This window comes from Podarcis cretensis, assembly GCF_951804945.1.
Source record: "Podarcis cretensis genome assembly, chromosome: 3".
Classification (NCBI taxonomy): Eukaryota; Metazoa; Chordata; class Lepidosauria; order Squamata; family Lacertidae; genus Podarcis; species Podarcis cretensis.
The window spans coordinates 35683968-35710764 of NC_137172.1; the positions used below are offsets into that span (position 1 = coordinate 35683968).

The window sequence follows — 26797 nt, forward strand, 5'->3', positions numbered from 1 at the left end:
CCCCTGGGGAGCAGGGAGAGTTTCCGTATCTTCATTTCCATGTAAAACTACCTCCTCCTCCACAGACCTCCAGAGCAGATGAGGTTTCTGAGCTTTACAAACAGGTAATTCATCCGAGCAGGTCTCATTTAAAAGCTAAGAAGTAGAGTTTTATTGGTATATTTCACTATAACCACCAGTAAACCACCCAGGCCAGAAGCACAGATCAGGGTGTACATTTAATTAACAGAGTAATAAGCTGTTTGTGTGGGGTTCCATAAGTTCAGAATCTGGTGGATCAAATGAATCCCCATTTTACCCTGCGGATTGAAGAGGGAGCTGGGAATTGGATCCCACTCAATATTTCTGTCTCTTTTCGCAGGGCAATCTTGCCTGCCCGGGGTTACCCTTCTGCTGGATTGGTGTATTTTTATCACCACATGAGGGTGGAGGGCCACTTAATTAATTTTTCAAAGAGCTCTGAGCAAAGGGACCCATTAGAGCACAAAGCTGCGTTAATTACACATCTCTCATCTTAAGTATTTTAATAAACTCTCTTTCGCAGTAACAATTAACAGCATTCCTCTCAACAGACACCAGTGATTTGTTAGGAGTCGGCAAGTACAGGTCACTGCAGCATGTGGTGTGTCTGAATAGGAACCTAAAAATCAGCATTTCCCTTCGCAGCTTGGATAACAAATATAGAAACACTTGTGACCCCCCCCCCCCTTAACTTTAGATGTGACTAAATCCCACAGTTTCCTGCATGTGACATGGTGCGTTGAGTACATGGATTCTGTAGGGGAGAAATATTTTCCTAAAAAGTTCTAAGCAATCAGCTGCTTTTGAACCTTTTAACAGCTTAGCATGAATGCAGTAGCATGGGGATACATACTTGACTTCAGTTAATCTTTCCTTCATAACATTTGTACGCTACTTGATTGTAAAAACACACACACAACCTCAAAGAAGTTTACCAAAAATAAAACAGTAAAATTGAAGGGAGGGCGGAATCACAAACATACTTTAAAACATACAAAAGTTAAAAAACTAAAACAAATTAGAATTACCTCAACTTTCTAAAGGTCTGGGTAATAATTCATTTATACCCTGCCCATCCGGCTGGGTTTCCCCAGCCACTCTGGGCATCTCCCAACAGAATATTAAAAACAGGAGAAAACATCAAACATTAAAAGCTTCCCTAAACAGGGCTGCCTTCAGATGCCTTCTAAAAGTCAGGTAGTTGTTTATTTCCTTGACATCTGGTGGGAGGGTGTTCCACAGGGCAGGCGCCACCATCGAGAAGGCCCTCTGCCTGGTTCCCTGTAACCTCGCTTCTCGCAGGGAGGGAACCACCGAAAGGCCCTTAGAGGAGGACCTCAGTGTCCGGGCTGAATGATGGGGTAGAGACGCTTAACTAAACAATGTTTTTAGCAGGTGCTCCAAAAAGAATACAGTGAAGGCATCTGCTTGATCTCAGTAGTCCCCATCTCTTAACAGATGCATGCCTGTTCCATTGAACATTCTATTGAGTTCAATTGAATTGACTTGCAGGAAGGTTTGCTAAGATTGCAATCTAAAATGAGGGTGACGTGGGGTTCTTTCCCCTTATGCTTATTACTTAGAGCCTCAGTGTTAGTTATTAATAATAAATTCAAAACTACAGATAGGTAGCCGTGTTGGTCTGCCATAGTCAAAACAAAATAAAAAAATTCCTTCCAGTAGCACCTTAAAGACCAACTAACTAACTTAGTTGGTCTTTAAGGTGCTACTGGAAGGAATTTTTTTATTTTGTTTTGAAATTCAAAACTGTATGATTCTTGAAAGCATGCCAGTTGAGAATCAAGCCTAAATAAAGTGCAGCAAATGATTAATTAAAAACAACAACCAACAATTTGTTAAATACAAGTTCTCATAAAAACTGCAGAAAGCAAGCATCATCTTGGGAAAAAAACAGCATTCTAGGGTAAAAATAAAATAAAATGTATTTACCCAGGAGGGAAGAAAAATAAATTTGGGAAAATAACAAGTGGAAATGCAGCAGCGCTGCTACTTTAGAGACTATTAAAAAGGCCTATTAAGATGGGATGTGTATGTTTCTTAGACTTCCCCTAGAGAATCCAACTAGCACTTTGCACATCTCCTTTAACTGCTGTGCAAATTGAGAGAAGCTTAAATTCCAATGATCAAATCCCATTAGGCTGTCCTCTTCAGATGTACGCTTTCTCTGTGAGTGGAAGAAAACAAGGTCTTTTGCTTGTTTGTTTCTATTTCTGGTGATCGCCAAAGAAAGTAACCAAGCTCGTTTGGGGAAGGCTGGTAAGAAATAGCATAAAAGCCCAAAACTTTTTAACACCTGAAGAGCCAGGCGCTCATAAACAAAGCTCCTCCTGCTGTTGCTGCTGTCAGATGCTTTGTTTTCCAAACCACTGAAGAAGAAGAAAGTGCCTTGGTCCAAAATTAGCTGGTCTTTTTCATGCAGTGCCTATTTTTAGAGGAGGTGTTGGTAGAACTACAAAAATAGACCATTTTCAGCAGCCGGTTTGTATTATATTTAGGCAGTGGGATGGTGGGGGTGCTCTAACAGGCACAGTGAGACAGTGACTCTTCCCCCTTTGGACTGTACATTAAACAGATAAGAGACGCATGTGCTTGAGCTATCCTAGGGGGAAAGAGAATTGGTCCAAGATGCAAAAGAAATTGGCCTGCAGTGCTTACGAGGTGCATGGGAAGAAGCATTGGGGTAAAAGTAATCTCCTTTGCAAACGCTTCTTGTTTGGGTTATCTCCTGTCTTCAGCTGTCAGTTTAATCACCGAGCTGGAAAAACTGCCTTGGAGAGAGTGTGTGGGGGGGGTGTTTATGCCAGGTGACTTCAATAGGGGCTGGCATAACGATGTTTCAGAATTCCGCTTAGAATTTGTCGGGGCTTTTAAAGAAGGGGTCTAGCCTCTGGCATTTTGGCACTCAAGGCAAAGCAATGAAATTCTTCCCAATAGGAGAATGTGGAACTATTGAATGGTCATCCTGGGGACTGAGGTGGCACACATCATTTGCTTTCCAGCACTGCAAACCGATCACAACCTGATGGCCACCAAGTGTCAGGCAAACAATTCCAGCAATTGGTTTAAAGCAGTGTTTCCCAACCTTGGGTCTCCAGCTGTTTTCAGACTACATTTCCCATCATCCCTAACCACTGGCCTTGCTAGCTAGGGATGGTGGGAGTTGTAGTCCAAAAAACAGCTGGAGACCCAAGGTTGGGAAATACTGGTTTAGAGCACCATAGAGTTGTGAAGATAGAGTAGGATCCACAGCTGGTTGAACACCAGTACCCAGTGTGTGTTCATTGAAAGTAAGTGCCAGGGTATGGTTGTAGGCAGGATGAGGACCAATAAGCTGAAGCTACGTCCTTTGTAGATAGAGACACTGTGGTGGCCAGGTCTGAGAATTGGGGATTGTTCCTGTTCTGCATGGGATTGCACTCCTTCTGAACGAACAGTTACATGGTTCATGGGTGATCTTGGAACTTTGTCTATGGAGGTCCAGGTAACCCTTACAAAAAAAGAGTGCCTGCCACCAGCTTTGGCTGGTGCATCAATTGTGCCCCTTCCTGGACAGGGTTAGTTTAGCCTCTGTAATACATGTGCTGGTAATCTCACATTGAGACTACAGTAATGTACTCATTGTGGGGCTTTCCTTATGGGTGTTCTAGAAGCTGCAGCTGTACCAGAATGCTGCAGCCTGGGTGGAAGGTGGTCCCCCTTTCTGGGCACATATCACACCCATGCTAAGCGATCTGCAGTTGCTGCCTGTAAGCCACCAAGTCAGTTGTAAGGTCTTCTCGTTTTACATATGAAGCCCTAAACTACTCTGAACCAGACTACTTAACTTTGCCTGCATTGCCCAGTAAGAGCATTTAGATAAATGGAACACAGTTAGCCTTGCCATGGGCTAAGGTTTATCTATCGGTTTGCAGTGATGTGAGGCGGGCCTTTTCACTGGTGCTGTGGAATGCCCTCCCTGCTGAAATATGAGAGGCATTCTGCTAGCTTTGGGAGATGAACCTGCTTACATAGGCATTTCCCATCGCCTCTCAACCCAAATCTCCTGTTTCAATTACTGGGTTGTTTTATTGTGCGTGCGGTATAATTGTGTGTTTTAATGGTGGATTTTTATATTTTAATGCTTGTTTAATTGTTTTTTAAATGTGTAAATTACTTAGAAGCCTATTTCAGCATCAAGTGATAGATAGATAGATAGATAGATAGATAGATAGATAGATAGATAGATAGACAGACAGAGGCCTCATACGAACCTGGGGTAGGTGCAAAATGCTTTTCAACTTTGGTGTAAATGATTTGGATGAGGGCATAGAGGGGATGCTTTTTATATTTGCAGATGTTGTGAGGCTGGTATGGGTAGTTAAAGTCATAGAAGACGGAATCTATATTCAAAACAGTTTCTGTCCGTCTGGAACTCTGAACCATGAAATTCAACAGAGATAAATGTAATGTCTTGCATTTAGATTTTTAAAAAATCAAAGGCATGTTTATGGGATGAGGTAGACACCTCTGTAATCCCATCAGTGTTGGGCTCTGCTTTGAAGCTAGAAAAAACTGTTGTATCCATAGATGGCCTGAGATGTCTGCTATGTCAATAGGCAAGAGATCTGGTTGGTTTTGTGTGGGGAGCTGTGTGGCTTGCAGGCTTCCAGTGTACTGAGTTAGTGTGCCTGAGATCCTGGAAAAAAATGCTTTCTAGAAGCACCTTTAAACATGACTGTTTTCCTGCACAGGTATCATGTCTGTATCATGTATCATAGAATATGTGCTTTTCCTCCACATGGAAATTTATTAATGTAAGAAAATTGCCATGTGAAAAGCATGCAGTTGGGATGAGCCATCGGGTTACTACTACTACTACTGTCAATTGTCACTTAAATACTCTCTTGGCACTCAGTGGTTATAAATTAATAAATAGCAAAAACAGAAATATAAATATAAATTAATGCAGCCAGGCTAGTCACTATCAAAAAGCTTACTTGTAACCAGGTTTTCAAAAGAGCCCTCAAAACAGTGATGGCTTTTTGTTAACTGGGCAGACATGTTCTCTATAGCTATCACAGTTTTAGGGAGTGACTCTTATGGACTAGAACCACCCTTGAAAAATTGCATCGGTTTCAGCAGTTTTTGATGTATGAGCCGAAGTGGACTGTCTTACCCAATAACCAGTGCTCTTGCACATACACACACACAGGGTGTAGGAAAGGGGGGTGCAGGCCGCCCCAGGTGCCATCATGGAGGGGGGTGACAAATTATCAAGGAACAATTTCTGCCCTACTAGGGCGGTTGATAAAAAAACTTTTTTTTTTAAATGCCTGCTCCAAAGGTCTTTTCTTACTACACTAGGGATTATATAGCTACATATGAAATTTCATGCATATCAGTTAATATCTTGACCCTCCTCCACGAAAATAGCTGTTTACTTGGCCGTTTTCCTATGTCGTGAAGGTTGAAATTTCAACAAAGCACGTGCCTTTGCTAGACTCTTTTCGGGCACCTGCTAAAAGCATTCTTCTTTAGGCAAGCATACCTAGATGCTTAGGAAGTTAAAGTAATTTTAATCTTAATGTTTTAGCTTTTGTATGTTTTAAAGTAGGATTGTTAATTTTTCTTGATTTTACTGCTGTGGTTTTTTTTGTTTTTTGTTTTGGTTTTTTAAAATATTTTTTATTAAATAAATAAACAATATCAATAAAATAACACAAGCCAAAACACAATCCATTCTGTAGATTGAAGTATCTGTCCATAGTCGCCTACTTGTTATCTGAGGCTCAGAATCCACATTCCTCTGTAAGAAAATATGAAATAACGTAAAACCATTTTTGCAGGCCAACCCCCCCCCCAAAAAAAACCAACAATGTGGGGGGGGGGGACAAGAAATTTTCTGCACTGGGTACCACCTGACATTCCTACCCCTCTGCACGCGCGCGCACACACACACACACACACACACACAGCGTGCAAAAGCCATTCATCCGATGAGAAAATAACCAGCAGCATGTAGCATTTGAGATCTGGTGGTGATAAAGTACTTTTGCAATAAACTGCTTGGCCAAAGTAACTTTAAACAAGCCTGGTTTACAGTGCCCTAGACATACATCCAGAGTTGCTTGCATTGAGCAATAAAACAATCTGTTTCCAAAAAAATAAATAAAAAACAAGAGATAACATGCATGCTTGCTAAGTCCAGTCTTGCCTGAGCATTAAGCAAGTTAAGACCAAACCAAGTTGCAGGGCAAGGGAGGATCATTGACAGGCAAATGAGCAAGGTTTTGGTGCTTCATGTTCCAGGGACTCAGTGGCACTTTGCAGAACCGAGCAAATAACTAAAATAACACCCTCACTTTAATTAATACTCATCCCTAGGAACCAAGGGCCTCGGGCCATTGGTGGGTCAGGCTCTTTTTGACTAAAGTAACAGAGCCAGGAATGGCAGCAGAAGCTAAACTCCTACACTCCAACCCTCTGTTATGGCAATGGTACTTTTATGTTGCTGTTGTGGCAGCACCAGATTACCGTGCAATGCTGCAATTTTGAAATGCACAAAGGCAGAAGGAAGTCCCTTCTTCACAGAATTTCGTTTGTGCATATATTTTAGGGTGCAAATAGGGATGGAGTACTTCAGTGGTCTTACGGGATTTGTTTTTCAGAAACATGAAAATCTCCCTCCCCCTTTTTTTAAGAAGTTAAAAATATGCAAGAACCCTGGCCTTACTGCCTTAGCGCGGAACCGCTGCAAAGGTAGCATCAGAAGCAACCAATTAGTTCAGCACACAGAGACTTGTTGAAAACATATTGTGAGCCAGAGGGCCGTACCTAATTTGCACAGCTTATTTACGTACTCCAAATATAATTCACATAATATTTGCACGAACTTGGTGGACTCCACACTGCTGGTGGACATATGGCAACACTTCTGCGATGCCATTTGTGCAATTTCATACGACAAGCAAGAAGTTGCAGCTATTGGGGTGGAATCCGTTGTTATATTTACACCAAAGGTTCGGCAATTAACATTTCCCTCGTAAATATATGAACAGGTGGAGACGGTGGCAGACAAAGCAAGTCCTAATGTGTGTTAGAATTAGAGCATATGTCTTCTCTTCAGCTGAGGCTGGCTGATCATCAGCGTCCTGGGATGGCTATGCCCAAATGAGCAAAGTTATCGCCAAGAAAACAGGTTGGACTAAGAAATGATGATATGTGAAAGCATAAACAAGGAGCCTTTGAGTGGTGCAAGTTAAGGAAATTTAGACCCTGGAATTGATAGTCTTACAGAGACTCTGCTTCTCTATTCCTGGTATGTTAGAGCAAAAACTCCTGGAAATTTTTGGTTTCTGAGGGAGGTAAAGGTAAAGGGACCTCTGACCATTAGGTCCAGTTGTGGCCAACTCTGGGGTTGCGGCGCTCATCTCGCTTTATTGGCCAAGGGAGCCGGCATACAGCTTCCGGGTCATGTGGCCAGCATGACTAAGCCGCTTCTGGCGAACCAGAGCAGCGCACGGAAATGGCGTTTACCTTCCCGCCGGAGCGGTACCTATTTATCTACTTGCACTTTGGCGTGCTTTCAAACTGCTAGGCTGGCAGGAGCAGGGACCGAGCAACGGGAGCTCACCCCGTCGCGGGGATTCGAACCACCAACCTTCTGATCGGCAAGTCCTAGGCTCTGTGGTTTAATCTACAGTGCCTCCTAATAACTCTCAGCACCCTTAGCAAACTGCAGTTTCAGGATTCTTTGGCAGAAGCCATGACTGTTTAAAGTGGCATAATACAGTGGCACCTTGGGTTACAGATGCTTCAGGTTACAGACTCCGCTAACCCAGAAATAGTACCTTGGGTTAAGAACTTTGCTTCAGGGTGAGAACAGAAATCGTGTGGCGGCAGCGGGAGGCCCCATTAGCTAAAGTGGTACCTCAGTTTAAGAACAGTTTCAGGTTAAGAAGGACCTCCAGAACAAATTAAGTTCTTAAGCTGAGGTACCACTGCACTGCCTGAAATGTATGGGACCTTAGAAATGAGGGAGAGTTAACAACAAACCATTTTCTCTAGCCACCATTATTTATTCTGTAGATTTATATCCCACTTTTCGACTCACAACATTTATGAAACACAAGAAGAGCCACATGCACACTAAACAAAACAACTAGCTCCATCGAACCAGCACGAGATGTTTCTTCCCACAGGGCAGATGGTATCAACAGGCCCTCATGTTGTCTTCACCTGCCTCCAAGTTAACAACGTGATGACATAAAAATAGCCTGCTGGATCATGTCAGTGGCCTATCTAGTCCAGCATCCAGTTCTCACAGTGGCCAACCAGTTGCCTGTGGGAAACCAGGGAGCAGAACGAGAGCCCTCTCCCCTCTCATGGTTTCCACCAACTGGTCTTCAGAAGCATTTCTGCCATCAACTGTAGAGGCAGAGCATAGTCATCATGACTTGTAGGCATTGATAGGTTTATCCTCCATGAATTTGACGCAGGTGGCGCTGTGGGTTAAAGCCTCAGCGCCTAGGACTTGCCGATCGAAAGGTCGGCGGTTCGAATCCCTGCGGCGGGGTGCGCTCCCGCTGCTCGGTCCCAGCGCCTGCCAACCTAGCAGTTTGAAAGCACCTCCGGGTGCAAGTAGATAAATAGGGACCGCTTACCAGTGGGAAGGTAAACGGCGTTTCCGTGTGCGACTCTGGCTCGCCAGAGCAGCGATGTCACGCTGGCCACGTGACCCGGAAGTGTCTCCGGACAGCGCTGGCCCCTGGCCTCTTAAGTGAGATGGGCGCACAACCCCAGAGTCTGTCAAGACTGGCCCGTATGGGCAGGGGTACCTTTACCTTTACCTCTGAAAGCCATTCAAGTTGGCCGATTTTGCCCTCAAGTTACTAAGACTATTTTAATGCACTGGATCATCCCAAATGATCAAAGAATTGGACAAATCTATGAAGGTTGTATTGCAATAAAACTTTCCTGTGTAGGTGGGAAATAATATTGGACGCTTCAGTAGCAAATATGGACTTTTATCTGGAAATGAGCAGGAGGGAACGAACAAAATTAAAAGCATGATGCTATATATATGTATATTTTTCATGTAAGTACTTGTGCAAACCCAGTATTCTAGTTTAATAAGTATAAACCTTCAGGGTGAGAACTTTGTGCTGCTATTTAGGGATAATTTGGGGTATTGCAATAAAAAAAAAACACCTGTTCTCTTTTGTTCAGATTTCCTGAAAAGTAAGAGTGAAATGACAAACCAACATGTTTGCCTGTGACACACCTGTTAAAGGTACAGAAACCCTATCCGGGAGGGGGGGGGGAGATATTCTTGCTCTGACCAAAGGAGCAGCCCTTTCAACTGGACCAGAAATGATGCCAACATCTCTTAGTACTGAAACACATGGTTGCTTGCCTGCTTTGTGGCAAACTAGTTGTCTGACTTGTTCTCCAAGAACAGAAGTTGACATTTTTTTTCCACCACTGCCAACTGTCTAAATATGGCTTGAGGTTGCATGTTGGTACAAAAGCTGCAGATTCTGCTTGTGGTGAGCAAGTCAGATGACCTGCTCCTGACTTGTAGGCAGACTCTAGTCAGCATGGGGGGGGGGGGCGGGGGGGGGGAGAGAAGCTGTCAGAAGCAGGATGAGCTACACACATTATGAATACAGTGGCTGTATGCACACTGTTGTATCCTGCAGCAATGTGGAGAACATAGGTGCATGTATATGAATCTTTAAACAACTGGGTACACTCTGCTCAGAATTGGCTGACCCAGTCTGGGTTCCCGGGCTGACATCTATAGCTGTCTAAAGTTGTGTCTGAACACACAAGTTTATTGTCCATGCTGCTGTAAGAAACCCCAAAGACCATCGGAAGCTGCCGCGTACTAAGTCTGACCATTGGTCCATCAGGTTTAGTGTTGGACTACACTGTTATTGGACTACAATTCCCATCATTGCTAGCTATCAGGACCAGTGGGCAAGGATGATGGGAGTTGTAGTCCAACAATAGCTGGAGACCCAAGTTTGAGAAATGCTGGCCTACACCGACTTGCAGGAGCTATCCTGGATATCATAGAGGGTATGTTTCCTAGCGCTACCTGGCCGTACTGAGAATGCTTCACCATCTAGCTATATGGCCCTTCTTCTAACTGTACACATAGCAGCCATGTTTGTTGTCACTGTGTAAGATGCATAGCTGTCAGCCCAAGACATTTCAGTGCCTCAGGTGGAGCAGCAAATGGTGCCTGTTGTCACCACCCGGTCAAGGGGCAGAAGGACGTGGGTGGCACTGTGGTCTAAACCACTGAGCCTCTTGGGCTTGCCGATCAGAAGATTGGTGGTTCAAATCCATACGGCAGGGTGAGCTCCCATTGCTCTGTCCCAGCTTCTGCCAACCTAACAGTTCAAAAGCATGCCAGTGCAGGTAGATAAATAGGTACTGCTGCGGCAGGAAGGTAAACGGCGTTTCTATGCACTCTGGCACTTGTCACAGAAGCGGTTTAGTCATGCTGGCCACATGACCCAGAAATTTGACCGTGGACAAACGCCGGCTCGCTCAGCCCAAAAAGCGAGATGAGTGCTGCACTCCATAGTCACCTTTGACTGGACTAACCGCCCAGGGGTCCTTTACCAAGGGGCAGAGTACTCAGCCATGTTGTTGTGGCATTGTGAGTAGAGCACAGTCACCTCTCTCTCCTCCTAGTGGTAAAACCCCCCAATAATAATGCATTCAAAAAGAAACAATGCGCAAAATCAGCTGCTTCACTCAGTTTATTGTGGGGCCTAGCAGCTGCCCTTCATCTTGAGCAATGATTCATAGTGGGACCATGTGCAAAGCAGGGCAGGGCCCTGTGTTTTTAAACCTTTGTTTGCTTAGAAGGTATCTTACAGCACTCTTCAAACATGGGTTATCAGAGCAAGGCAGTGGCAAACTGAGGGATTTCCTCCCAAAGCAAATACCATCTTCAGAGAAAAGCACTAACCTCAGGACCACAACAGGAAATGAAAGGGTTCATTCCCACCCACCCACTTCCTGCCTTGCCAGATGGCTCTTTGGGCTGAGGCCTGTCTTTTATTTCATTCATTTTATTTTTTATTGGATTTATATACCGTCTTTCATCATAAGATCTCAGGGCGGTTCACAGAATAAAACACAGGATAAAAACCAAGTAAATAATTAAAAACAAGACATGCACAACAATACCCGGCCCCCTTCCCACAGACACATGTAAAATGCTGTAGAATACAAATCAGCTAAAGGCCTGGTTGAAGAGGAATGTTTTCTCCTGGCGCCTAAAGGTGTATAATGAAGGCGCCAGGCAAACCTCCCTGGGGAGAGCATTCCTGAAACGGGGAGACATAGCAGAGAAGGCCGGTTTTTGTGTTGCCACCTTCTGGACCTCACACGGAGGACGCACACAAAGAAGGGCCTCAGATGATGATCACAGAGTCTGGGATGGTTTATATGGGGAGGGGCGGTCCTTTTATCCTTGCAGTGTAAGCTTAATAGTTAGCTATCCCCTCCCCTGACATTTTTTTTAAAAAAGCCCTCACCAGGTAAATATAAAGATGCTTTTTCAGCAATGGCATTTTCTTAGTTTCATTTCATTTTAACCCCATCTTTTCTCCAAGGAGCTCAAGGTACATGATTCACCCTCTTCCCATTTTATCCTCACAACAACCCTGTGAGGTAGGCTAGGCTGGGAGGCATTTAGGTCAGTATTGTCTGCACTGACTGGCAGCAGCCCCCAGGGTTTCAGTCAGGAGGCCTTCCTAGCCCCATTTGCAGGCACCAGCAGTTGAACCTGGGGCTTTTTGCATGCAAAACCACCAAGCTACTCCTCTTCCCCCAGTGATTGTTTTTCAGAGAACTCAAGGTTTACTCTTCCGAATGTGAACCAATTAAAAACCACCAGCACCAAACTGAATTATCTTCCCCACTGGTGATATTGGGTTGTGCAGTAGGAGCCCAAGAAATGTTTGCTAACTTCTTCCCACATGTCAGTGTGGCTATTAGCCACAGTCTGTTCACCCGCAAAGAGCAAGTGGGCATGCAATTGTTTTCGTCTATTCCTTGGCAGTGGCTCCTTGCATGACCTGCTTGTTTGGCTCAGTCAATAACCATACTAAAACCTGGAGCAGAAAAGGCATTGTTGCTGTTGCTGTTGTTGCTGCTGCCCTTTGTCAGATCCCACTAGTGAACCATGCTGGGAGCTCCTGCCAGAGGATAATGTGAAAAGAGAGCCCGATGGCGCATGCAGATCTCTTCCGCACAAAGCTCAATATTTCAGGCAGTGGCTTCAAGCTATTAATTGATTGCCGCTGTCTGTTGCTGCTGGGAGCCATTCTAAGCGAGAAGCCTTGGGACAGGCAAAAAGCTCACCGATTAAACTTTTTAAAGAGTTGAAAGATGCTTTCTCTACTGCCAGACTTCCCAGCATGCAGAGTCAAGATCACTTAACAGGAATTGCTCAGAAGAGAAGCTGTGCTCGTCTTTTGTTGCGAAGAATGTCAAGCTTATGCCATAATAAATTTGTTTGTCTTAAAGATGCCACAAAACTCTTGGTTGTTTTTTGTGTGGATTAGTACTTCTTGAGTGCTAATCTGTTACATAGATATCCTGGCTTTTCTCCAAACTGCTCGAAGTGGCACCCATGATTCTCTGCACCCCTTTCTCCAGCAACACAGAGAGGTATATTAGGCTGAGCTATACTGATTGGTCCAAGGTCCAGTTGAACAGAGATTTGAACCTGGGTCTCTTTGGCCCTACTTCAGTTCTCTAAGCACTGAACAAGATGGTTCTCTTTAACCACTATGCTTTCATTATCATTTTATATTTCCAATCAGGATGGCTAAAGGGATGAATTATTTCTACTTTTTTAACACATGTTTCTAACACAGTATTGTCAACAATGACTGGCAGCCCCTCTCCAGGTTTTTTGCCAGACTTTATTCCAATGCTACCTGGAGATGTTGGGGACTGAGCCCGAGAACTTGAGTATATGCTTTATTGTGGACCTACAAACTTTCGCCCATTGCAACTAAAAGGCCTGGGAGAATAAGAAGGTCTTCAGCTGGAGCCTAAAAGACAGCAACCAAGTATAGGCAGCAGCCAAATTTCTCTGGGGAGGGCATTGGATAAATGGGGTGCCATCACTGAAAAGGCCCTGTCTATAATAACCATCCACATCACATCAGTAGGCAGAGGAACTTGGAAAAGGTCCTCCACTGAGGTTCTCAAGGACTAGGTGGGTATATACGGAACCAGGGAATCCTTTTATGCAGCAATGTGAGTTCCTTCTCAAGGCTGGAGATTGCCAAGAGAATTCTGATGAAGATGGAAAGGGAAGTGGAAATTGTCTTTGGTCAGGAATGGAAACCGGTCACGTGAATATGATTTGTATTGGTTCACACTGTTGTTTTCTTCTAAATCTGCAAGTGATATGCAGTTACAGTGGTACCTCGGGTTAAGTACTTAATTCATTCCGGAGGTCCATTCTTAACCTGAAACTGTTCTTAACCTGAAGCACCACTTTAGCTAATGGGGCCTCCTGCTGCTGCCACGCCGCCGGAGCACGATTTCTGTTCTCTTCCTGAAGCAAAGTTCTTAACCCGAGGTACTATTTCTGGGTTAGCGGAGTCTGTAACCTGAAGCGCATGTAACCCGAGGTACCACTGTAATAACTTTTTAAATATTATTTTGACATTTCTTTTACATTGGAATGGATGTAAATCATGCAAATTGTTGCATGTTATGCAGTTGCCATAACACATATTAAATAGCAGGCAGCGGCACAAATAACAGCATTTGGTGGACCCTGAACTGCAGCAGAAACAGTGCTGATTGTGATGGACGCAGGTTGGAATAGAAACTGTGATGCCATGTTGCATCCCTAATCAATGCTGCTTCACTTCATACATTACTATTTCTTTTTTTAACAGAACCATCCAAAATCTCTTGGGCAGACCAGTAACATTTCAGTGTGCACATGTAGCAAAGCATGTATTTTCAGCTACAAATATTGAGCAGCTAGCTGCACACACTAGGGGTATTATATGGATACACTACATCAATTGGATTGTGACTGCACATGTAGGCTGCTTGATCCTTTCTCTCATGTCATGCAAAAACTCTGTGCTACATTTCACATTTTATACATTTGTAGTAGCTTTTCTAGGCAGAAGTAGGTTCATTCTTCCCAAATGAAAACAAACATTCTGCATCAAGGAAAACCAGATTTGGGGCTGAAAGTAACAGATCGTACACATTTTTTTTTTTCTGATGGGAATAAAGGATGAAGTAAACGTGCAATAATCTCGAAGAAACAAAGCTGGACAGGTTCAAAAGTGGCCAGAGGCAAGCCTAATTACACTTCATTTGCATAGATCTTAAAGCCCACACAAGAAGCAAGGCGGCACAGATAATAATACCTTAGCTTAGTCCACACTCACTTACTTTCTCAGGCATTGCCACCTCCATGGATAATACCAGCATTTAGTTAGAAACATTCTGGTTGCACTTCATTGTCCTATTTATATGATTCTTGTACTCATCATTCCTGGCTTTTGCTCTCGTAGTTCTCTTCTAAAAGCAAGGCATGGTGTGTGTGTGTGTGTGTGTGTGTGTGTGTGTGGTTTGTTTGTTTTTTCAATACTTTGCCCCAATGAAAAAGAAAGATTGGATGAATGCATATGACAATTTACCAAGTGCAGGCAAAACCTCGTGGCAAGGCAGTCATGATATCAAGCTAACAGGATGTCCTTTCATGGGCTGCATCCCCCAAAGAATCATGGGAATTGTAGTTTACCCCAACAGAGCCACAATTCCCATCACCCTTAAACTACAGTTCCCAGGATTCTTTGGGGGAAGTCACATGGCATATCCACCATCCTAAAAATCTGAACTTTGGGCTCCTTGAACACCAGCCTTGCCTTTGGGAAATCAGAAAGAATCCATGCCTCGCTGAAGGAGGCTCCCACATTTTCTGCAAAGTTGTCCTCACACTGCCTAGGGATGCTCTCACACCCTCCGCCCAAGCTACTTACGTTCCGATGGCGCTGGCCGAAAGTGGGTAATGTGAGTGCAACGTCTGCCAAGGACATTTGGTAACAGAGCAGAAAGTTTCCAGCCAAATGGCACAGTGTAACTAGATCAGCTACAGGCAGTGCTATCCCAACTCTGTTGCCTCTGGCTGACCCATTCCTCCTCCTATTACTTAATTTTGTTTTGCTCCTGTTGCAGGCTAGGTACTGTACACACAGGGACAATATGGTCCCTGCTCAGCTGGTTTGGAGAATTGCACAACCTGACTCAAGTTGCAGCCTTTCCTGTATTCAGTTACATCTAATGGTTGGACACAGCCTCTGGACCAACTCTGCAGCCTGAAAGCACCCAGAGACCTCTTAAAACCAGAGGTGGCATCAGAACAGGGCCTTGGGACAGAAGTCCAAGGTTCCTCCTAGCAGAAGGGGAAGTAATGCACATTAGCATCTATACAGCCCATCTCTGCCCCCCCCCAATACCCTTAGTATCTAGTCTCTGAAATTACCTAACCACAGCACTGCTTACACCTGGCAAAACAAAGTTCCAGGAGTCATAAACTTCCAGCTCTATGCTTCTATGACAACTTCCTACACCTGCAACTTTTGAAAATTCATTCTGCAACAATTTAGAATTTTTAGTTGTGCATCAAAGGTGAGTTGATTTTTTTAAAACAAAAAACAACATTTTTTTTTCCTGATTCCTAGTTGACAGGAGAAAATTTGACACATAGACCCAGGGGACGGTTGCTAGTAAACAAAACTTATTTCTTCTGGCAAATTATATTGATTAATAGCTGAGAAATCCATTTACAACGGCACCTGGAGGAGACTGTAGGATTTAATACAATGAAGCCTGTTGTAAGGTAGCAGCAAAATGAAAAGGATCCTTAAAATCAGCATACTCCACTTGTGCTTTAGACAGAAGTGCCATGTTTCTTGGTATTGTAGCTCAATATTTCCATCTTTTGCACTCCAAAATTCTTCTGTAGCTATTATGTATTATTTATATTTACTCATTGCCTCATGATATAGATTCCTTGGGTGGCATGCAGTAGCCAAGACTGCACCCCCTTCCCATGAATGTAAAGGGAAAGTTAGCATGAGGCTGGGGAACCAACCAATGGCTCCAGTTGTTGTTGGACTCCAATTCCCATCAGCCCCAGCCAGCCTGGCCAATGGTCAGCCATTAAGGTTGTGTAGTCCAACCATATCTGGAAGGCCACATCCCTGCATTGGCACTATAGAGCCAACTCTACAAGTGAAGTTGGTACATTTTTTTCCCCAGGTGTTGAGTGGATGGCTGGCTTGTGACTGGCACATCCTGGCTCTTACAACCCAGGCAGTCTCCCAGCTTTCCTGCATCTAAATCTGGCCCTGTGGAGCAATCTGAGGAGATCAGAAAAGCTGGACCTCAGGTGCCTCAGATGCCTTCAATCCCATTCCTACACCTGTATAGTTACTTGGATTTGTAATACACAGGTATATGCACTTGTTCTCATGCTCTGCAATTTGGTTCTCAAGTTACATAGGCGCTCTCACTCATTCTGGCTGCGGTCGAAGAGTTTCAGATTTATGCTGCCGCTGGCGAGACACTAGCCAGACCCACAGGTTATATAGATTTGCCTAGAATCTCACCATTCATCTTGCAAATGTCATGTAAACTGGAAATGCAAGGTGCCAACTCCAACTGTCTACTGCACTGGATGTATGAAACAATCACAGCAAAATGTCTATATTACGTTCTTAGAAAGCTAGAAAAGAAAACCCACCTATTGAATCTGTGACAGCACAAAGATTCTGTCTGACTTCCACCCATCCTGCAAGGAGGAATCTGCTATCACATCCATAAGCAAAAGGGCTTTCAAACTGGTGGACTCACATTGACTTATTATTATTATTTAATAATTTCTATTAAATTTTCTGTTTTACATTTTAGAATATTCATTTAAACATCCTTAAAATATCAATGATCTCCTTTCTTCTCGTTCCATGGTTCATTTTGCACAACATAAATCCTTACATAAACTAAATCATTCAGTATTCCATTATTACATCCATCAAAACATGAAAAAATTCAACACTGTTGAATTTATCTTAATGCTGCCAATGTTTTCAAGTGTATATAACCCCCCAATATATTCAATAAACATTTTCCAATCTTCTTTAAGCATATGTTCGTCTTGTTCTCTTATTCTATATGCTAGTGACCCACATTGACTTAAAGTGGGTTGAACCAGTGGTAACCACACCATTATATTCTTATTTGTTTGAGGTTATTTTCCCACTTCTTAAGTAAGGGAGTGGCGAAAAGCACTAGAGAAGATGGCCAGATACAAATGTAGGCAGGGCTCCTGAACCTTACATAGTTGTGTAGGAGAGGGGATTTTGAACTTCTTTTACTCCTCCGTGACAAATTGAACCTGCCTGAAAACACTCTTCTATTCAACTTTGAAAGTTACAGTTCAGGACTTTGCCAGAAATGACTTCAGCACTTGGCAGGGGCTTGGACTTCCTTTAAAACAATCTAGCTGCCATGTTAAGACCCCATAATGCCACAGAGGAATGCTGTGTCATGGCAGCGCTGTGCGAGATTAAAATGGTGGCTACATCCACCTACCCTGTACTTCTCAGAGCCACCGCAGGCACCACTGATGCCACAAGGTAAGCCCACATGGGCCTGCATCACATCTCACCTTCTACAAAGACAAGGCCAGCTCAATTGCTGCGTTGCTACTGGGGAAAACGGAGGTACATGACAGAGGAAGTACTCTTCCACCAACCCACTTTTCAGTCCATTCTTGAAATGAAGGAACAAAATAGACAACCATCACACTTCATCCTCTGCTGCCAATTAGCCACCAGTCTAGGCTTCAGATGCTGGCTTTGCCCTATACAGCTTGGGACCAGAGGCCTGAAAGATTGCTACAAACCCAATTGGTCAAAGCACTGTGCAGATGAGGGGCTCCTGAAGGTACCATCTTATCAGGACGTATGTTTCGCACAACATAGGGACCAGGTCTTTAGTGTTGTGGCACCTCCTCCTTAGTAAAGGTAAAGGTACCCCTGCCCGTACGGGCCAGTCTTGACAGACTCTGGGGTTGTGCGCCCATCTCACTTAAGAGGCCAGGGGCCAGCGCTGTCCGGAGACACTTCCAGGTCACGTGGCCAGCGTGACATCGCTGCTCTGGCGAGCCAGAGCTGCACACGGAAACGTCGTTTACCTTCCCGCTGGTAAGCGGTCCCTATTTATCTACTTGCACCCGGAGGTGCTTTCGAACTGCTAGGTTGGCAGGCGCTGGGACTGAGCAGCGGGAGCGCACCCCGCCGCAGGGATTCGAACCGCTGACCTTCCGATCGGCAAGCCCTAGGCGCTGAGGCTTTTAGAACCCCCCTTTCCTTGAATATTAAGACAGGCACCATATCTGTTGTCTTTTCAGCACCCACTGAAGACCTTCTTCTTTCAACAAGATTTTAAGGCTGAGATCTTTCCCAGTCTACATCTGTCCTTCTCCTTCTCCTTCTCCTTCTCCTTCTCCTTCTCCTCTTTCTCCTCCTCCTTCTAGTAATTGTTTTACCACTTGTCTTTTCCCATCCTGGGCTCTTTTGGGAGAAAGGGTGGGATATACCTTTAATTAATAAACAATACCCGGAAGCTTGTGGGAAGCTGAACAAACCCTAAAAAAAGAGAGAAGAGGACAGGAGGCAGCTTCCATCACCACCTCCACCACCAACACACCTTCCTCTGGAATTAAAAAGCTGGTGAACACCTGCTTGGCTGGCCCTGCGCTGGAGTTAACCCGCCCCAGGCACAAATTGGCCAGGCTGGTTCAGAGAGGCATAATTTAGATCGCTCCATGTCTGTGGGTGAGGCTTTCTGTTTTATGGAACATCTACACCTCCCTCCTCTCCCCCTGCTGTCTCCATGCAATTTTCAACCCCGCTATGCCACTTTCATGGACTGAAAGCGCGTGCATACACACACACACACACACACACGGTTCTCTCTTTTTGCTCCTTTAACAGGAACAGGCCTTTTATTTCCTTTCTCCCCACCTCTTTTTCTGCAGGAGCTGCTTGACAATGAGAAGTCTGAGGCCTTCACGAGGCTACAGAAACCTGTTCTCAGCCATGTGGTTGTCTGCTGCTCCCTCACGCTGCGCTGGCAATTTTCAAAGCTGTCTATTATCAGCACGTTAATAACCTTTCATAATGTTTAATTACTTGGAAAGGTAATCAGTCCTGGGGTAATTATTTAAGAGGCATGCCCACTTTGTTCGCTCCTGGCAAAGACTTCTGTTCCCTTTTCTCTTTCTCCCATTATTCAGATAAATGCAGCATGACTGACGGTGCTTCGCGGCGGCATCTATTTGTGTACGAAGCAGGCTCAGGGAATTTCTGGCTGTAACCCTTCCCCTAACTGGCCTCCCCACTCCCACAAGCCTCCTCAAATCTACAAGCCAGCTTAACCGTAACGTCTGCACATCTTAGCTCCTGCGGTACCGGGTTTCCGAAAAGCAGACCAAGCCAATTTTCTTTCAGTCTGGTTCTGACCTTGTTCCTCACAAACCAAGACACCTTCCGCTGGTCCTGATCCTTCCAGAGAGCCCAGCAGTTTCCATGAGGTGGTTAGATAACAACTAACGCTAAACCCAGACTTGGAGCTAAACATTCAAAATGGGAGGTGGATGCCTGCAAACATCAGGAGTCATTAATCAAACTTTATATTATATAGCACTTTTAAATGCTATATAGCTACTTTGCAAGCCTTAGCTCACCCACAAGCAATAAAAAATTAAAACTACCCATAATTGGATAAGCCATTGTTATTTGTATTTTTAACAGACTGGAAACTCAGGATATGTTTATTTATTTGCTTACTATTTTTTAATCCTGCTTGTTAGAAAATTATTTTCCCCCTGAGGGGCAGGGGGAGAGAAGTCCTGCAATCAAGAAAAGGAGATGGGGATGAGACTATAGCTACATACATACCATGCATTTAAAGCACATAACTTGACCCAAAGAAGCCAGGGAACTGTAGTTTGACACACTACAGTTCCCAAGCTTCTTTCGGGGAAATAATGTGCTTAAATGTATAGTGTGCTACACAGCCAGAGAAAGAGGGAGAGGTCATGCCATCAGGCATACAAAAAATATGACATACAAGCTAAGGGGAGTGGAAGAAAAAGTTAGAGTGGCATCAGTTCTGAGAAACAGCTGAGGTACAGTGGGAGGCCAGGCTTTCTGTGCTGATGGCCTTCCTTGAATAGCAGGTGGAGGCCCTTGTTCATTTGGCCAATGGATGGGGCCAGAGTCCTTTCCCCTTTGGTTCCACAATCCCAGGGTTAATGGAGGTTGCAGCAGGGTCTTTTTTGTGGAAGGGAAAGGGAATCTCCCTGCGGCTGCAACCCAGTCTGCTGATGGAGGGGGAGAAGATTGGTTTTTCCCTTCCTATGATGATCTTTCTTGGAGGGAGTGGGTGCCCTTCAGATGTTTTGGACTACCATTCCCATCAGGCCCAATAGAAATTGTAGTCCAAAACATCTGAAGATTTAGAAACTTGTTGATTAGAATATTCGTGTGAGATTGTATGGGAAAAATACAGAATAACAGATACAATCTTGCTTAAAATTTATATAGGAAGCGCAGTGTAAGCGATGGAAGTCAATCAAAGAAATTTTATTATTGAGATATTTGTAGAATAAATTTGGAAGAAATTCTTCTAACTTTTCTTCTTTTCTTTATTTTTTTCTTTTTCTTTCTTCATTTCTTTCTTTTTTCTCTTTTGTTCTGTGTGCTTATCTGAAATATGTATACATGTATGTATGTATTTGCAATATTTTGCTTATATTTTGTAATAATTATGTTAAATAAATTAAATTTAAAAAATACAATAGTCTATTAAATATTAAAAGCTAAAAAAAAACCCAAACATCTGGTGCATACCAGGCTGGCCAAATCTGCTGCATTGTCTTAATTTTATTTCCTCAGTAGAGCTAAACCAAAAATTTGGAGAGTGCACTTAACAACAGATCTCGGGGGAAGAGCTGAATTCACAGTCAAAAGCATCATAACTTGCCAACACAGTAGCAGCATTTAAATGAATACAGGTATTGTGAAGCATAATCCATACTGCTTATCTTTGGCTTACTCTGGGTTTTGTGGGACAATTCTTTGCAGTCCTACCTGTAGCTGTTTTTCACTTTTGAGGACAAGGTTGCCGTTGTTATTAAGGTGTTGTCTCCACGAAGGAAAGTCATTTCTTGGGAGCGATGAAATGCGGGGGTGTAGATAACTCAGTCATGAGAATGAACTTGTTTGCTGTGTTTTCTTTCTACTAGTTGTTTCACATCTGCAAGGATTTCTGTGATCATAGAAAATATATTTCCTCGCACAAATGTGTCCAATTGCTGCTTATGATGGTGCCAGGTTGCTTATGATGATGTCAGGGGATCTCTGAAGTAATTGCCTTTGTAATTTTTCTTAAAGGTAAAGGTAAAGGTACCCCTGCCCGTACGGGCCAGTCTTGACAGACTCTGGGGTTGTGCGCCCATCTCACTTAAGAGGCCAGGGGCCAGCGCTGTCCGGAGACACTTCCGGGTCACGTGGCCAGCGTGACATCGCTGCTCTGGCAAGCCAGAGCCGCACACGGAAACGCCGTTTACCTTCCCGCTGGTAAGCGGTCCCTATTTATCTACTTGCACCCGGAGGTGCTTTCGAACTGCTAGGTTGGCAGGCGCTGGGACCGAGCAGCGGGAGCGCACCCCGCCGCAGGGATTCGAACCGCCGACCTTTCGATCGGCAAGTCCTAGGCGCTGAGGCTTTAACCCACAGCGCCACCTGCGTCTTACTGCCCTGTAATTGAATTAAACACTGGAATTGCTACTGTTCAAAGAGCAAATTTGGCTGCTGTTTTGGTTGCCAATTTAGTGCTTAATCTGCTGCTCCCAATGAGTCCATCAAGATATACTACCTAAGAATATTGAGTATGCATCTGTGTTGCAGATTAAAGTTTCCCACTGCTATCACCAAATGACTCTCACCTATTCTATGAAAGAAAAAACTGGTGTAGAAGTATAAGGCAGAGAATACACACACACAAAAAAAACCCCCAGACAATAAATATATAAAACAGACAATACTCATAATTTATAGATTTATATAACTATTACGTGGCTTTATACAACTGTTTATAAAAACTTGGAAAAGGTTAGGAAAACATTTCTTTCCTATTCCTGTGTGCTTAACGTGTTCCACACAGCTATAATGATTTAGAGTTTTAAGAATTCCTTTTCAATATTATAACAGTAAAAATAACTGCTCCTTCACACATATCCAGTTACAAAGCTTGGATCAAAGTTGATAAATAGCTGAACAATGAGCAAGAAGTGTGATGCTACTGCAAAGAATGCTAATGCAATCTTAGGTGTATTAACAGTAGCATAGCAACCAAATTATGAGAAGTGCTGGTTCTGTTTTGTGCTAGCCTTGGGAGTGTAGTGTCCAGCTCTGGGTATCACATTTTAAGAAGGACATTGAAAAACTGGACAAGGTCCAAGGATGACGAGGCATCTGTAATCCAAGTCCTAATAGAAATTGATAGGAGCAGCTGGGCATGCTTAATGCAGAGAAGATAAGATTAAAGAGAGATAGCCTTCTTCAAATATCTAAAGTCTAGGCTCATGCCAAAGATGCCAAGACCTCATAGCTTCAGCAGGCAAGACAAGAATTACCAGACGGAAGTGGCAAGAGAGTGGATTTCTGCTAAACATCAAGGTAAAGGTAAAGGTAAAGGTACCCCTGCCCGTACGGGCCAGTCTTGACAGACTCTGGGGTTGTGCGCCCATCTCACTTAAGAGGCCAGGGGCCAGCGCTGTCCGGAGACACTTCCGGGTCACGTGGCCAGCGTGACATTGCTGCTCTGGCGAGCCAGAGCCGCACACGGAAACGCCGTTTACCTTCCCGCTGGCAAGCGGTCCCTATTTATCTACTTGCACCCGGAGGTGCTTTCGAACTGCTAGGTTGGCAGGCGCTGGGACCGAGCAGCGGGAGCGCACCCCGCCGCAGGGATTCGAACCGCCGACCTTTCGATCGGCAAGCCCTAGGCGCTGAGGCTTTAACCCACAGCGCCACCTGCGTCCCTCATCAAGACAAGCTTCCTAATGCTAAAAGCTGTTTCACAGCAGAGCAGACCGCCCCTGGAGGTGATGCACTTTTCTTTATGACAGGCTTTGAAGCAGAAGCTGCATAGCCATCTGACATGGTTGCCATGGCTCCTCTTTTTTTCCAGGACATATCCTCTTTTGCAGGGGTAAAATTTGAGACAAATTGCATTTATTTGCTTTGAATGGCCGTCATAGCTTCTTCTTTCTTGCTCTTCAAAATATGGCACCCCTAATGGTCGCTATAGTTGTACCCTACATTAGGGGGCTGGACTAGATGACCCCCCAAGATCTCTTGGAAGTTCCAATTCTAAAATTATATGATCCTATGATTTCTTGGTCTGAGCACCATACTACATATGGTAGTGACCACACCACACATTCTTCACATGATTTGCTGTAGTAATATTTACAAGGAGGAGAATACAGACCAACTTGCATTTCATGATCTGTGACTGTCCTCAACGATCTATTTTTTGCATGGAAAATCTTGCTTCTTATTGAATAGGTACAAATGTTCCTACGTAATCAGTGCAAAGAAATAATAATCTTGTGTGGTGCTTCCTATCTCATCCTTCCTTCTTTACACTCTCTGGAAAAGGTGCTAATATTCTCTGCTATTAAAAAACATAAAATCTGGATTCAGGATCTGCTACACCGTGATCCTGAACACTGTCTGCGTTCTCATCCCCTCAAAATCACACACAATACACTGACATCTTGGGGTACTTCAGGATCTCTCCTCCCTCTCTTCCCCATTATTATTATTATTATTATTATTATTATTATTATTATTATACACACTGCATGTAACTCATTAGAAAAGTGCATGAACAGAATGGCAGAAGTTGAGAGTTGCATGCAATTCCCGGGGGGGGGGGGACCACCTGTGGACGGAGAACACACAATTATTTCAGCCAGCAAGACACTAAAAACTGACAAGAGTGATGATGCAGGCACAGGCCAAGACAGGTAGATGACAAACTGAAATCCCAGTCCTGTCGACTCCACAAAGTCTGAAGGGATCTGAAAAGGAACCTCAAATTTAGTCAAGAAAAGCCTGTATAAGCAAAATTCCCAAGCCTGCCCATAGATTTCCAGCCAGCCTCCGCTGTAAAACGGCTGGATCAAGTTGCTTTGGGGAAAGGCCTTTTCATGACTTGCAAAGGATGCCAATGTGCTGTCAATCAATGAAGTAAGCAATTTTGCTCCACTTTCTTACTAGTTCCCACCATTCTGATTGGTTCATTACAGATCTGTTACATTTTTATTCCAACTTTCCAGAAGAAGAAGAAGAAAAAATGCCCAAGGCCACTAACAACCAAAAAAAGACACATTAGAAAATAACCAATCCAGATAACATAGTAAGCAGCGACATAATAAAGCCAAGTAACCGTGTAAGGGAAAAGAAGCCAAAATAGAGTCAAGAGGGGGAGGAGTTTAAGAGGAAGCTCAGCATGCAACCTTTGCTCTATCTCCAGATAATGCAGGAACTTTTTGTTTTCTCCCTGTAATCCACGAATGGCGAACATGTGGCCCTCCAGATGTTGCTGGACTCTAGCTCCCACCATCCCTGACCATTGACCATGCTGGCTGGGACTGATGGGAGTTGGAGTTCAACAGCATCTAGAGGACCACAGCTTATACACCCTTCCCAATACAATAGGCCGCTGCAGACCAGATATCTAGGGCCATTGAAGATTGGGTTGCTGCTGAGTCATCAGTATGTTCTGTTTGTGGGCTTCCCAGAGACACTTGGCTATCCACCGTGGGATTCAGGGCTCCACAAGCCTTTGTTCTGCTCCTGCAGGGCTTGCCTTATGTCCAAGTCAAACTTGGGGCTCATCTACACGTTTACCACTGAATTTGAACAAACATCAGTCCGCAGAAAGCCTAATCGGTGTTTGTTCCTGTTCAGTGGCAAAAAAGTGGGTTTTCCCAGGGAAGGCAGGGCAACAAAAGAAAAACTCAGGCCTGTGCCTGGAAATCATGAGGCAAATGCAGGTGTGGACGAGCCCTTAGTCACACACACACCGCATTCCGTTTTTACAGTCCTCCACCAGGAAACAAAAATAAGATGTTTATCAATTCCCAGGGCTGGTCCACCCACCATACAAGCGGAGTTCAACTTGGCACATCAGCAGTTGTGCAGAATTTTCACCTAGATCCCAGCTTCAGTTTGCTCCATGGCTCTGAACATTCAAGTACAGTATATAAAACAACAACAACCCACTGCCATTTTGTTTGCCTACTTGAGCAATCTGCAGCATGTGTGTGTGCATGTGTGTTTATTAGAAGTCGTCAATTTGCAAAATAGCCCTGGAGGGGGTGAGGATCACACTTTTTAAAGCGTAATGTTCACCCCATGGAAATGTAGGGACTTGCCTGTGAATGGGAACTGGCTGTCTTTGCTCTTCTTTTTGAGCTGCTGCCAGAGCCCTTGGAAAACAACATCGCTGGGTTCAGCTCCTTGATATTCGTGTGCAGAAGAAGATAACCTGCACTTACATATTCAGATCCAGTTTTCTCGTGGGAGTTATTCCACCTAGAAATTCATCGAGCAGCATCAGAAAGAACCTTCTAGTCCCCTCTCTCCTTTGAATGGCAGTAGCTTTCCACACCCCAGGTGGAAGGAGGGGGTGGGCATTCCTAAACCCCTTACCTGAAAGAGTTCATTTTTAACTGAAGATACCTGCATGAAAAGCACCTGTTCTGTTTTGGAGCTATATATGGACCATCCCATATCCTGCACCTGGGGTTAGTCCACTAGATGCATTCCTCCTATGAATTCTGGATTCATTGCGACCATGGTAGGATTAAACTTCCCTTCCCCTCCTTACCCCTTCTGGCCTTGATGCTGCTTACCTCTTGATGCTGCTCAACTCCAAGGCTACTACAGTGGTACAGTGGTACCTCGGGTTACAGACGCTTCAGGTTACAGACTCCGCTAACCCAGAAATAGTACCTCGGGTTAAGAATTTTACTTCAGGATGAGAACAGAAATCGCACTACGGCGGCTCAGTGGCAGCGGGAGGCCCTATTAGCTAAAGTGGTACCTCAGGTTAAGAACAGTTTCAGGTTAAGAATGGACCTCCAGAATGAATTAAGTTCTTAACCTGAGGTACCACTGTATTTAGTAACATAACTAAAGTGTTTGCTGTAACTGCAGTCACACAGTTAACATCAAGTTATTTACTGGCTGCATGAACTATAGCTTCGATCTCACCTGATGTTTACTGAAAATATGAAGGCAAGACTGGGGGAGCAGGATCGTGTCTACAGTCCCTGTCCCCAACCTCTGGGCATCTCTGGCTTCTGCAACCTTCACACAGAGCCAGCACCTTGACTTAGAGGGCCATTGTGTCCCGATGCCCCCCACCCACCCACAGCAGACCACTCTGGTGAGGATGGGTGAGCAGGAGCTCCTTGTTATCAGATTGCAAATTGCAAGCACATTGCAAAGGGAAGCACCAGCTGAGGCTACAGCTGCCCGCCAACTTCTTTCCCCCAGAAGGCCACTGGGATCTGACGCACTTGGGGGCCACAGTCATTGTGGGGAAATGAAGATGA

The 26797-nt window shown here is 44.3% G+C and overlaps 2 long non-coding RNA genes across 3 annotated transcripts in view; both read left to right on the plus strand.

Annotated features, from left to right (window-relative positions):
- LOC307212273 overlaps positions 1 to 21545 on the plus strand; it is a 33338-nt gene extending 11793 nt beyond the window's left edge. Inside the window, exons 2-3 of the long non-coding RNA XR_013836926.1 lie at positions 19136 to 19297; positions 19394 to 21545. This is a non-coding gene — a long non-coding RNA (uncharacterized lncRNA). The remainder of the gene's footprint in view (positions 1 to 19135; positions 19298 to 19393) is intronic.
- Positions 1799 to 14630, plus strand: LOC307212253. 2 transcript variants are annotated; one of them, XR_013836895.1, is made up of 3 exons: positions 1799 to 8531; positions 8880 to 13273; positions 13968 to 14630. It is a non-coding gene; the product is annotated as an uncharacterized lncRNA (long non-coding RNA). The 2 variants fall into 2 exon arrangements; XR_013836896.1 differs by lacking the exon at positions 13968 to 14630 and having other exon boundaries at positions 1799 to 4938; positions 5256 to 8531; positions 8880 to 12584.
- Positions 21546 to 26797: the final 5252 nt, after the last annotated feature.